The sequence below is a fragment of the Peromyscus californicus genome, unplaced genomic scaffold (genome assembly GCF_007827085.1).
Source record: "Peromyscus californicus insignis strain IS unplaced genomic scaffold, ASM782708v3 Scaffold_5__1_contigs__length_169319896, whole genome shotgun sequence".
NCBI classification, from domain to species: domain Eukaryota; kingdom Metazoa; phylum Chordata; class Mammalia; order Rodentia; family Cricetidae; genus Peromyscus; species Peromyscus californicus.
The window spans coordinates 57,018,696-57,031,895 of NW_026294573.1; positions in this window are offsets into that span (position 1 = coordinate 57,018,696).

The following is a 13,200-nucleotide window of genomic DNA, read 5'->3' on the forward strand; positions in this document are numbered from 1 at the left end:
AGTCCACAAACTGAACAAACCAAGGTCTCCCAGGAGGTGCAGCGTAGAGCTCTAGGAAGAGAGAAAGACCTAGGATCAGAAAAGGTAGACATAAATGCCTGTTCCCACCCGGCCCTAGCATGTTTCATGAGATACTAGGGGCTCAGCCTCCCTGTGTGATGTTATTCTGATAGAACGTAACTTATGGGTCTGTTAGAATACCAAACGAGGTAGTACAAGCACAGTGTTTAGCACACTGCCTGGGTTGTGTAAAAAATGAACAGTACTGCCTTGTTAAAGCATTTAAAATGAAGTCAATGACCACCAGTTGCAGAGAGCACAGAAGAACCAGTCTCCATGACTAGCAAATTTAAATGATGAACAGCTACATTCATATAAAATGTCAGTGATCCCAAGAGTAAAGAACCATTAGGGAGTGACGTCGGTTTAATTTTATGTATTATCTACTTTTTCCCTCTTAAAATTCGTTAAACGAAAAAGAATTGAAGGGCATGAACACACAAGACATAGGAAATGGAAGAGAAACTACAAAACTTTGGAAGCTAGAAACATCCAGGCCAGTTAATTTATAGTTAGAAATGCTAGCACTCGGAGACCAGTCGTAAAACATTGAGCATCGTAAGTTAATGTGTGTGAACGGGAAAGATGGGATAAGGGAGGATTGAGAATGGTTGAAAGTATGTTGGCTAGCTAGATAAAATGAAATGCCACACATGATAGAACTGTTGCTATGAAAAGATGAAGAGTGTCATGCAGGCATGGTGAATTGGAGCCCTCAGGTATTGCTCTGGGGAACAGAAATGGTGAACCCTATGAAAAACACTAATTGTTCCTCCAATGATTAAGCACAAAATTACCGTATAATCTAGAAATTCTACTCCTACGTACGTACTCAAGGGGTATGAAAACATGCTCATGGGATATAGTAGCCCTGTCAAAATAAACCCCAAAGTGCAAAACTCCCCAAACCGTAAACTTGTGGGAGCCCACAAGGGTTTCCTAGTGAGATCTGAGCTTGCTTTACACAGCAGGGCTGCATTAGGGGATGGCTTGACCACGTGCGTGGTCACCAGATGTCTGGGACGATCTGCACTTGTCTCTGCTGGGGGGAGGTCTTTTGCTCCACCCCTTGGCATTCCCTTAAAAGCTCTTTAGTAGAGACAGAAGGGACCGGTGGATAAGGATCAGGCCCTCCTGAGCTATCCTGTGTTTCTGTCTCTCTCCTCTATATTTCTATCTAAATCTCTTATCCCTCACTCCTTAAGAGTCCCTGGGGTGAATGGATGTGGGATCTGGTCTCCCACACAAACTGACAAATAAACACAAGGTTATTTTTACACAGTGGAATATTATTTGGCAGTTAAAAATGAAATGCTGGTATGTGCAGCAACAGAGATGGACCCTGAAAACACCAGGCTAAGGATAAAAATCCAGTCATATAAGGCCATGTTGTATCATTCTAGTCACATAAACTGTCCAGACAAGGCAAATCCATAGAAAGAGAAAATGGGTTAGAGGTCAGCTAGGGCTAAGGTTGGAGGAATGAGTCAGAGTGACTGCTCAGAGTACCTGGGTCATTGCTGGGTGAGGGAAAATGCCCAGTTGATAAAACTAGCAAGGTAACACTGCAGATGTCCAAAGACTTGCACACCAACAATGTGTTTGTGGGTGTGAACCATTTCAGAGAGGCTTTCACAAGAGGAAGGGCCTTCTCTGTATGGTAGTAAAGTGGGGTTTTCTGGTCCATATAGGCCAAGCAGTAGGATTAGGCTAAAGTTTGGAATTGAATTTAAACTGGGACCTCCTTCCTTTCTGGCTCACGGACACGACAGCTGGCAATATTCCCCTCCAGACAGGGATCAGCCCTGAAGAGACTGAGCAGCCCAAGGGAATGTCCTGATGCAGTGGATGTCCCTGTCAGCAGAGCAACTGGGCCTTCGGGTATCTCACTCCTCAGCAGACAGCCAACACAGATGTATCCACCAAGGCCAAAGCAGACGCTTACAAAAATAGCTAGAGAAATCACCTGAAGGAAATGGTACAAAAATAGAGGACAAAGACATGTAAAAAGACAAATATTAATATCAGAAATTTGTAAGATATCTTGTGCATGAAATAAAAGCATGTTTTGAATGTCTGTGATAGCTAATCAACTTGACATACCTGGGAAGAGTGAACGTCAATTGAGAGATGGCCTCCATGAGTTTGGCCTATGGGTATGTCTGCTAGGCATTTTCTGAATTACTAATTGCTGTAGAAGGTCCAGCCCACTGTGGGCGGTACCACTCCTAGGTGCGTGGGCATAGTCTGTATAAGAAAGCTAGCCAGTGAGCTAGCCAGTGAGCAGCACTCCCCTGACATCCATGCTGCTTGGGTTTCTGCTTGAAGCACCTGCCTTGAGCTCCTTCCCTGGTCTCCCTCCATGATGGACTCTGAACCTGTAAGCTGAAACAAACCCTTTCCTCCCTTCTTTTTGGTCATGGTGTCTATTACAGCAACAGAAAGCAAACACGAGAAGCATTCAGATACATCCATTCAATGAAATCTGAGCCGGGCATACAAAGGATACAAAGGATGAAGTATCAAGTTGTGCATAGATGTAGATGACTCTTAACACATGGCCATATGGAAAAAAAAAAAGTAGCCTGATGATTCCAGCTACACAGCATTCTGGGAAAGACAAAACTATAGTAACACAAAAACTATTATAATGACAGTGAAAAGGCCAGTGGTTGCCAGGGCTTGGGAGTATTAGACAGAACACAGCAGGTTTTTAAGGCAACAATGCAGTTTTATCTGGCACCATAATCACACATGAATGGCATTACACATTGTCGAGCCAAAGAAGTTTACAGATAATAAAATCTCACAGCATGCAAAATTTTAGAAATTGATGCCTGGGGCTGAAGGATAGAACCAAAATATGACAAAGAATCTAACATAGTGCAAATGTCTAAAAACCTCACTGGGGTAGAGAGAAACAGAGGAATCTCTCACGTTCCTAAATGGTAGCATTTCAAACATCTGACCATGGAAGTCTCTCAATGTTAATAAATAGAAAATGTTCACATTTCCTAGATATGAATACTCAACGCTAATGGTTAGTTATGAGACATTTATTGGCACCAAGAAACTTTCATGCTAGGATAACTCTAGCTTTTTAGAACAAGCCAAGCATTTCATTCACCCTCTAGTTTTCAGAAACCTGTTTACAAAAGAGAAAGTAAGCAATCACTTCTCTCAGAACCCAGGACAGACAGGCACTGCCGTGTTATCTTAATCTCCCACAACCACAAAAGATAGCAAGTTCCATTCCTGTTTTACAAAGAAACATTCCATAAACAACATCCAAGATCACAGAAAGTGTGGTTTATTCTCAATGAGTACTTATTGTATAAGTACTTATTAAATAAGAGAACTTACTTATTAAATAAGTAAAAGAACTTATTTAAATAAGTAAAAGAACTTACTTAATAAATAAGAAAATAAGTAATTTAAGTACTGCAGGTTCTGCATACCAAACAAAGGGCTTCTTATGAGTTTAGTAGCAGGGAACACACCACGGATTGACCACTACTCATATAAAAAGTTCAGCTACTGCTCACTGTCCACCAAAACCCAGAGAGCTGTTATGGGCTTTGAGGTGTGGAGAGAAAACAGGACAAATGGACGAAGCCTGCGAGAGGTGAGGCTGCTGTAGCAGGCAAGACATGGTTAGACAGAAAACAGGAGTAAATCTAAAACACTTTCCCAGCATGCGTGTGTGTGTGTGTGTGTGTGTGTGTGTGTGTGTGTGTGTGTGTGTGTGTGTGTGTGTTTGAGATAAAGTCTCATACTATAGCCCAGGTTATGTTGGAACTGTGTAGCTTAAACTAGCCTTACACTCATGGCAATCCTTTTGCCTCACTCCGCCTCCCAAGTGCTGAACTACAGGTGTGAGTCATTACACCTCTTCCCCTCTCTCTCTCCCTCACACACACAGGCTCTACAATCTAAGCCTACTAATCTTATAGTTTTCTTAATGTAAATACTTAATGTTCTTCAACATGGTAACAAAAAATGGACACATTACCAAAAACAAGAAGACCATTAATATTTCCAGATACCACATGGCATGTGGCAGAATTGGGGTGTGAAGAGATACTGAGGGTTTCTGGGTTCTGTATTCTTTGTACTACATGATTGATTAATTGACAAATGATGAGCTCCTAGGTAGAAGTTTGATTGCATGTTATTAAAGAGTTACTTTAGCGGGTTTTCTGTTAAGCACAAAGTGTAAATAGTACACAGCTACCAGGCTCTGCTTTGCCAGAACAAGGGTCACACATAGAGAAGCAGGCTTGGTGCATGTTGAATTTGTGTCTCTGCTAAAAAATCTTGGGGTTTCCTGGGCCCCCTGCCAGAAAACTCTCCAAATAATGGAGAACCCACTTGGAATATTGACAGATGTTGTGAGCGATTCACATGTATGTTTTATTGTTGTCGTTCTAAAGATTTCTTTCTTCTTCCACTGATGGAGCAATGTTGTGAGTTGCCCCCATGTCAGCCTGTGTGGTTCCTTGGTTGACACATTAAATTATTCTAGCCATTGCTGTCTTTGAAGATTTAGACTTGAAAAAAGAGGTAGGCGCTTCTTAGTCCCATGATGGAAAGGATGCTGGCGCCTGCCTCCTCCTCTTCAGTGCATTGGGAGCCTGAGAAAGACCAGGCCCAGGGTGTGAACAAACTGAAAACTGATGACAAGAGCCCACTTAGTGTTAAGGAAAAGGAATATTTTGGTTTTGACAGGATTTGAGGAAGAGTTTCTTTACCTTCTTTGGAGCACTCTGTCCACTTAAACTGAATTGATGTTTTTTAAAATAACTAAACAGAGTCTGTTTAGTCCTTTCAAAAGCTATCAAATTTCTTTCTAAAATACATATGAATAAATGTTTTCAAAGATGTCTCAGGACAGTAATTGTGATGCAAAATGAAGGCGAAAGAGAACTACAGTACCCTTCTCCCTGCCGAAATTTCCCCAAGTACTGAAACTGTAACCTAATAAAAGCCTATCTTCATATTCAGCAAATATAATTGTAGAACAGCTTGAGTTATTCTTAAGATATTTATGTTTATATGTCATTTGCTTCCGATCTTACCTTTGTGGTATTTTTAATCTTAGTTTACTGCCATGGGTTAAGCAGGCTGCTCTCCTAGTGAGGTGAAGGAGAGATACCTGAGAGTTTGAGTTTGGTTCATAGCACTTTAAACAACTTCCTGTAGGCAATCTCAAACAATCACCTCTTTAAAGACATAGTCCATCTGAGCAAGCCAGGCTGGCTTTGAAAGGACCTTCAGCCGCACCACACCACCATACTAGGCTGTCTACCAGATTGGAAAAATAAGAATCAATGTGCAGATTATGTTAATCTTTATTATATATTATATACTATGCAGAAAACTCCTATTTCCTAATACAAATTACTAATGGAGACGTTTTAAAATATAATTAGCCTCTGTTAGTGTTGCTCCTTTTGACACAAATGGTCTGATAAATATTTTTAGAAGGATTTTTTAAATTATTCCAACCTATTTCATTTTACTACTTTTATTTTGTCTTTTTTTTTTTTTTTGGAGACAGGGTCTTCTATGTAGACACAGCTAGCCTTGAATTGTGATATTGTGATTTTGTGTCGTAGCCTATTAGAGTTACAGGATGTACCACTATGCCTCACAAACCACAGTACTTTATTTTACTCCTTACAGTGATGCACTATGAACATGTAAGTGGAGCGATCAGAGTACTCTGGAGCATCTAAGCACACCTAAGGTTGGGGTTAGGCTTCAGCATCATCTGAACCTTCATCCTGGGTGCTCTGCCCTCCTTGGTTCACCCTTGCAGGAAAGGTGAAAATGCTTTGGTGGGATGTGTTGCTGTGCTGCACGCTACAAAACACTGAGCTAAAAGAAGCCAAGGAGTTTGAAAGGAAAAGTGTGCCATGGCCATGTGACTGAGTCTCACCAAAATGCTCAGACATCCTGTTTCAGGACAGTGTTGCCACGGAGGGGAAAGTCAGCTCCAGATGAAAGTGAACTGGAGAACATTTCTATTTCTGTAATCTTTCTTCCTCAAGTCCCCTGCCCCTGCCCCATCCCCCTGCCTAACTTCACTTCCTAGTTACAGCAATAAAAAAGGAGGATGTATCCCAATGGACTGCTTCTTTGTTTGAAACTTCCTTACCCCCGTTTATTGTCACCATTGCCACGCATGTGATCGCTGTGTGCGAGTGGCATTCTCTGCACAAGGGGAATTCGCTGTATTTCTTGCTACTATTTATTTATTGACCTTGCTATTAAAATTAGCTATTAAATTTAAAATGCAAAAGAAATTAAAATGCAAATGTATTTCTAGCTGGCAACCTACTCCCAGGAGTCCATCCCAGAGAAATCAATGCGTCAGTAGATAAGGACATACAAGGGTGCATATTTATAGCATAATCTGTAGTGCCGAAATGAAATTGAAATGATGCCAAACACTCAGGAAAGCAATGAGTGGATAATGTTCTATCCAATCGCAGAACACTGTGCGGCCATTAAAAAGATAAACTCAAGCTTCAGTCAAAGAACTGGTTGTTTCTCTCTGATAATTTCAGGGAGAAAATATGGGCTATTTTTCACTAATAATGTTTAAAAGCCTTGTTTATATCTAAGTACATATAAAACTACACCTACATAAAATTTAATGACTTTAGGGGGAAAGCAGATGGAAAGATAGTGGGCTTTTCCCATGCATTGCCATGGGAATGGGGCTTAATGGGGGTTTAACATATTTTTTTAAAATAAAAGGCTTAGGCAATAATACTTGAAACTTGTCCAACTATATAATAGTTCACCAGAAATAACAATGGAAGTAATGTGGAGATGTAGCTCAGTAACAGATTTGCCTCTGCAAAGCCCTGACTGGATAACCAGCACCACACCAAAACAGCAGGGAACAAGTCATCTGAGGAAATTTGTTCTCGTGTGGAAAGGTGTTGCTTGCTGTAACGAACCTAAATGTCAATCAAACTTTAAATCTTGGGGGCTGGAGAGATGGCTCAGTGGTTAAGAGTGCTTGTTGCTCTTCTAGAAGATCCAAGTTCAGTTCTCAGCACCCATGGCAGGTGGCTCATGTAACTCCAGTTCCAAGGGATCTGATGTCCTCTTCTAGCCTCTGAGGTCACCAGGCAAACACATGTGCACATCCTCGCACACAGACACACAATATAAATAATTTTCTAAATCTCAAAAATATTAAATATACATGTTTCCATTGTATGATACCTGGTACTATATAATAACCTTCATCTCAAAATATGAACTGGGACAGTCATTGAAAACTATGTCACTATATTAGCTCAGACTAGAGGGAAATACTACTTTCCTAGTCGATAGTTGCTGAAACTGAGAATTAGTGAAGACTGTTGGTAACAGTTTACCCAGCTCACAAGTGGCAGGTGCAGGACTGAACTACAGACTTTATTGACCCCCAGAATCTAGGCTTTTCTTTTCTCTTCTTTTCTTTTCTTTTCTTTTCTTTTCTTTTCTTTTCTTTTCTTTTGAGATGAGGTCTCCTATAGCTAGCCCAGGCTGGCCTTGAACTTGCTATGTAGCAGGCATGTCCTTGAGCTGTGATCCTCCTGCCACGACTTCCCAACTGCTGGCATTCCAGGCATGAACATCACACCCGGCTTAAGGCTCTTGACTTTTCTGCTACATGTTCACGTTCCTCTGAAACCCACAAAGAGCACTGTGATGTTAGCACAGTCTTCCTTACTAACATAAACTTAGTTGTGGGACTTCTATGACGTATGGTATAACAGGAAAGCGGGACATTCCATCACAAAGAATTCTATGGGAACTGTTGCTCATCTAGTTTTGATCACTCTTAAAATTCAAGTCCTGCTTAACCAACCTGGGACTTAAGTTTATTATTTCAAAATCCTATGATATTAAGACAAATAATCATTACGAAATGGTGGTGTAGTTCAGTGGTTAGAGTGTATGCTTAACATGCCCTGGGTTCTGGGTTCAATCTGCAACATTGAAATAAAGGCCATTCACTTATCCAACAAATATTTATTCATGTTTGTTACCATGTGCAAAGTATTATAGGAACTGAGCAGAATTGTATATCAATACAATATCAGTGTTGTATACCGATATATACAAGCTACATTGAATTTTGGTATAGTTACTATTTAAATTTCAAATTCAAATTATTTGTTACTGTTTGTGTGTGTGTGTGTGTGTGTGTGTGTGTGTGTGTGTGTGTGTGTGTGTGCCATGGTGAGCATGTGTAGGTAAGTGGACAACTCTTGGTTCTTTCCTTCCATCTTGTTGCAGCAAGGTCTCTCTTATTGCTTCTGGCCCCTGCATACTCCAGACTTACTGACCATGAGCTTTGGGCTAATCCTCCTGCCTCCACTTGCCCTCTTTCTGCAGTTGCATGCTGGGCTCACAGATGTTTACAGCACTACCTCTGGTTTTTACATAGGTTCTTGGCATCCGAACTCAGGTCCTACGGCAAGTGCTTTTACCCATTGGGCTATCTTCCCAGTCCCCAGTTTTTGTTCTTAAGATACCCCTTTAAGAACATGGACTTGAATGGACAGAGGATTAGTGAGAACCTAGGAGAAGTTAGGGGAAGGGAGAGGATAGTATCAAAATATATTGTATGAAAAAGAAACAATTTAAAACTCAATAAATACAAAAAATAATCCTTTTGATCAAAAATTGAATGGCAAATACCACCTTATTCAAAGATAACAGAACAGCCTGAGAAAAGATATTTACAACTAATAAAATATATGATCAGGATGTAAAACTATGACAAGAAAACCTCTGAAACAAAAAGAAATGTAGTAGAAAATAGGCAACCCATAGAGGAACAGATAATTCCAGAAGGAGAATCAATGTCCAATCCTGACTCAAAACAGTGCTAGACCTCAATAGTCATCCAACAACCACGTTAAAGCAACATTAAAAAAAAAAAAGTTAAAGTTTGGAAGCACCAAGTTCACCACAGACTCTTTGGGGAAAATGGATTGAAAACCCATGTTCTCTGTGAGCTCACTGATCTACAGCCATGTTTGAAATGGTGTGTACGAATGCATGAGAAGCACCAGATCTCTGCAACAGGAAAATATGAAGCAACTTCAACACCAATTTTTAGTGCAGTTCAAAGAAGTCACCTGTGCATCATTTGTACAGTGAAATACAGCACAGCAATCCCAACAGATACATAAGACAACACGCTGGCTTCCAATGAAATAGTCTGCAGTGGGGTAGGGGAACATGGACATAAAACAATTCTGTATTTTGTCAATATGCACATATATGATTGCAAAAACGAAAAAGAAAATCCTTGAAAATCAAATGCCAAATTTAAGGAAATTATTAACTGCTGACTTTGGGATAGGGGAGGGAAACATATCTTATTTGTAATCTCTGCTTTTTTTTTTTTTTTTGAAAGCAATCTCCCCATGTAGCTCAGACTAGCCTTAAACTTGTGATCCTCCTGTCCTTGCCTCTCAAGTGCTGGGTTACAGATGTGCACCAGAAGGCCTTGCTCTTGTCATATTTACATTGCCATTTATATCTGTAAAGACGAAATATCCACAACTTGCTCTAGCCCTGGGTAATGAGAACACTGTTGTTTATTGTAACTTTCTTCATGTTTACCGAACTTTGAATGTTTTCCAAGACACGTAAAAGTATTACTGTAAGTAAGTGCTCTTAAACAATGGTAGGTAGGAAGCGGTCCATTAAAAGACCATTCAAAACATAGCAGCATGCTGCCTTCATAGCATCATAATGGAAATGGATTACTAAGATGTTTTGGAGATAAAGCTTTCACACTGCTCATAAACTGGATGTAAAGAGTAAGAAACAGACGGGGATGTCTCTGAATTTTAGTTCAGATTGGTACCACTCCCGGCAGGAGGCTTGTTTCTTGCTTAAAGCTTGAGCTTACTGACACCTCTTCATTTGGCTAAAACCATGGCTAATATGAAGCTTCCTGTATAGTTCCATCAAACACCCCTTTAGAACAATTGCTTAGAACAACTTGCCACTCACTCCAGACACAAAGAAGACTGCATAATCCCTTATATTATAGAGAGAGCCTCTAATGCCAAGTAATGCTTGGTAGGTTCCTGCTGTGCTTTTCGTTGACAATGGCATAAATATCACAGGTATAATATTTAGAGCATCATAAATTTATTAGCCTCTGGTTCTGGAACTTACAGGTTTGAAAAACGTGTGTGGGGGATTACTGCCTTGCTTTTCCAGCTTTGAAAGGCCAAGCTCAGCCCTTTCTCCTTGAAATCCTGTCACCCCAAATTCTCTGCCTTAGCTTTCTTGTCTGTAAGTATCTTGCCTCTATTTTACAGGGATATCTGTGACTCATTCAATCTATCCAGAAAATACAAAACAATCTGGCTATCTCAAGATCTTTTATTAATTTTGCACAATCTTATTTTCTAAAGATAACACATGTGCAGCCTTCAGGGCTGGGGTGTGGACAGCTTTGGGAGCATTGTTCTCCTGCTCATAGCCTTTGAAGACTATTCCTTGCACTGAGCGCTACACTCTTGTTACTTCAGTGTAACAAGTTTTTTTGGTTTTGTTTTAAGTACAGGCAAAAGGTAGAGCTGCCCCACAAATCAAAATTGGAAATTTCTGTCTTAGCCTAGAAATGCCCAGTATCTCTTGACATTTGTCTTTTATCAACTGCTATAAAGAGTTAAACTTTAAGACTTTTGAGTTGTTCAGAATGGGCTTCATCTCCAGGCTTCAACTTCCAAGCATACTAAACTGTTCTTTGCAGTTACAGCCAAATGTGTGTGGTACTTCAAAGCAGCCTACCTGGTAAGGCAGGCTCTTAGCCACAGCCAAGAAGGCTGCCTTTAATCTCAACATTTTAAAGTCTCTTTTTTGGAATTGTCTTTAAAGACAGTTCACCAGACACACAGGAAAAGCCAGCTCATTATTTTAAGGTCATGAGGCACTCTGCCTGCTCCGTCTTCTTCCCCTCTCTATTGTTTGAATCCACTTAGCTTCATCCCCACTCCTTCCTCTGCTGAGATTAGTGCCAGAGATCTGGGAGGTTCAGAGGAAGACCTGGAAAGCCAGCACTCAGCTGAGAAGGGGGCAGGGAGAGCTGAACACAGCCCCCAAGGCAGCAAACTTAAATGTCAGTTTATCTGTGTGTGCCAGCTTATTTCATGTACTGCAAAAGGACATTCTACAATTTTTGTATGTCAAGAACTGATACCATTGCTATTTATTTGGTGGAATAAAGTGCCACTTACAGGGAAATGAATGAAACTAGGGACCATCACGTTAATCAAGATAAGCCAAACTCAGGACGACAAAAACGGCAAGCGTGTTTTCTCTCATATGTGGAATCTACATTTATATTTGCATATTTATGTTTAATCTATACATGCCATGAAAGTAGAAGGGGAAATTCTTAGGAAAAGAAAGTGGGCAAACAGGAGAGGGGTGATGTGAAGAAAGTCTATGATATACCTGTTTGAAAATGTCTTAATGAAACCCATTGATTTGTTCAAAAAATGTGTGCCATAAAATAATATGTTGAGAAAGTTTACTGGCTATATATACAGATAAATGAAGACAATCTTGATAATGGAATTCTATAAAATATGAGTACAATACAGGCAGATTATGTTTGTGAATATTGGAGTTGTTAAATGTAAACATGATCATAAGTCATCTTACACTTTTAATTATTGAATTTACATAGTATTTGTCATAATCTTTTAGAGGTCTCATTCAGAATAATGTAAAGTGTTTCTTACACACAGTGTGTGTTCTTCTTGGACTAATTAAGGTTGCTCTTCAATAAAATGTGTCCATATATGGAGCGTAATGAAAGGAAACACAAAATGTCCCCTTTAGATTGTAATCTCACATAGGAAAAATGTTTTCCTCCTTATAGGACAGACTTCCTCTCCTAAACACAACTGCCACTCAGCTTCCTCCAGTGGCTCATCCTCTTGCTTTCTTAATGAAAAACTAAATTCTAAGGCCAGACTTACAATATGTAGCCACCCACATGTGGCCATTAATCATTTAAATATTCCTAGTCTGCACTAAACATGCTTTAAGTATTAAATGCATAAGCTCTCGAAAACTTAGAATAAAACACCCCAAACTTATTTCATCAATAATTTCCTGTTAGCCACATGTTGAAATATTCAGATAGGATGAGTTAAATACGTTTTGAAAACTAATTTCCCTGCTCCCTTTCGCTCTGTGTCTGTCTTACGAGGTCTGCAGTCTATGCATTTGGCTCCTGTCTTTGCTCAGGTTATTTTTCTGCTAGGTGATGGTGCCACTGTGTAAAGTCATCAGGGAAGTACTGGAGAACCAGATGGCTCAGCCTCTGAATAAATATGCTGGAATGAGCTGTGATATATGTATGCACAAAAATACATTTAACTAAAGCATTTCAAAGCATCAATCACTACTCTCTGAAATAGTTATGTCTCCAATTTTCCCCCATGCAAATATTAATGACAATTATTGCAAACTGTGAAGATGGTCAAAATCTACACCCAGACTTAGCAGGAACACCCTACATTTTACAGGTTTTTTTTTTTTTGTGTGTGTGTGTGTTTTATGTATGTAGATACATGTGTGTGATGTAGGAGCAAGGGCACGTGTGAGCATGTGAAGGTCAGATGTCAACCTCAGGTGTTTCTGAGAGTCATTTACCTTGCTTCTCTGAGACAAAGCCTCTCACCAGAACTGGAGCTCTCTGATTAGGAAGTTCTGGCTGGTCCAGGGATTCTCTTGTCTTTACCTCTCCAGGGCTAGGAAGTGTGCACTTCAATTTCTTTTTTTTTTTTTTTTTTTTTTTTTTTTTGTGTGTGTGTGTGTGTGTGTGTGTGTGTGTGTGTGTGTCGGGGGTGGGGGTGCTGGGGAACAGTCATTTAAAAGTTTGGAAAATGGCTGGTAAATGTGAGCTTAAATAATCTTGATATGTAATTTACTGACTATAAAAAAAAAACCAAGAGTCAAGTGTGTCTAGCCCATATCTATAATCCTAGCACTTGGAAGTCTAGGATTGCAGGAGAACTGCAATGGGCTAGAGGCCAGGCTAGACTGCATGGTGAATTCCAGGCCAACCTGGGCTACATATCAGGACCTTGT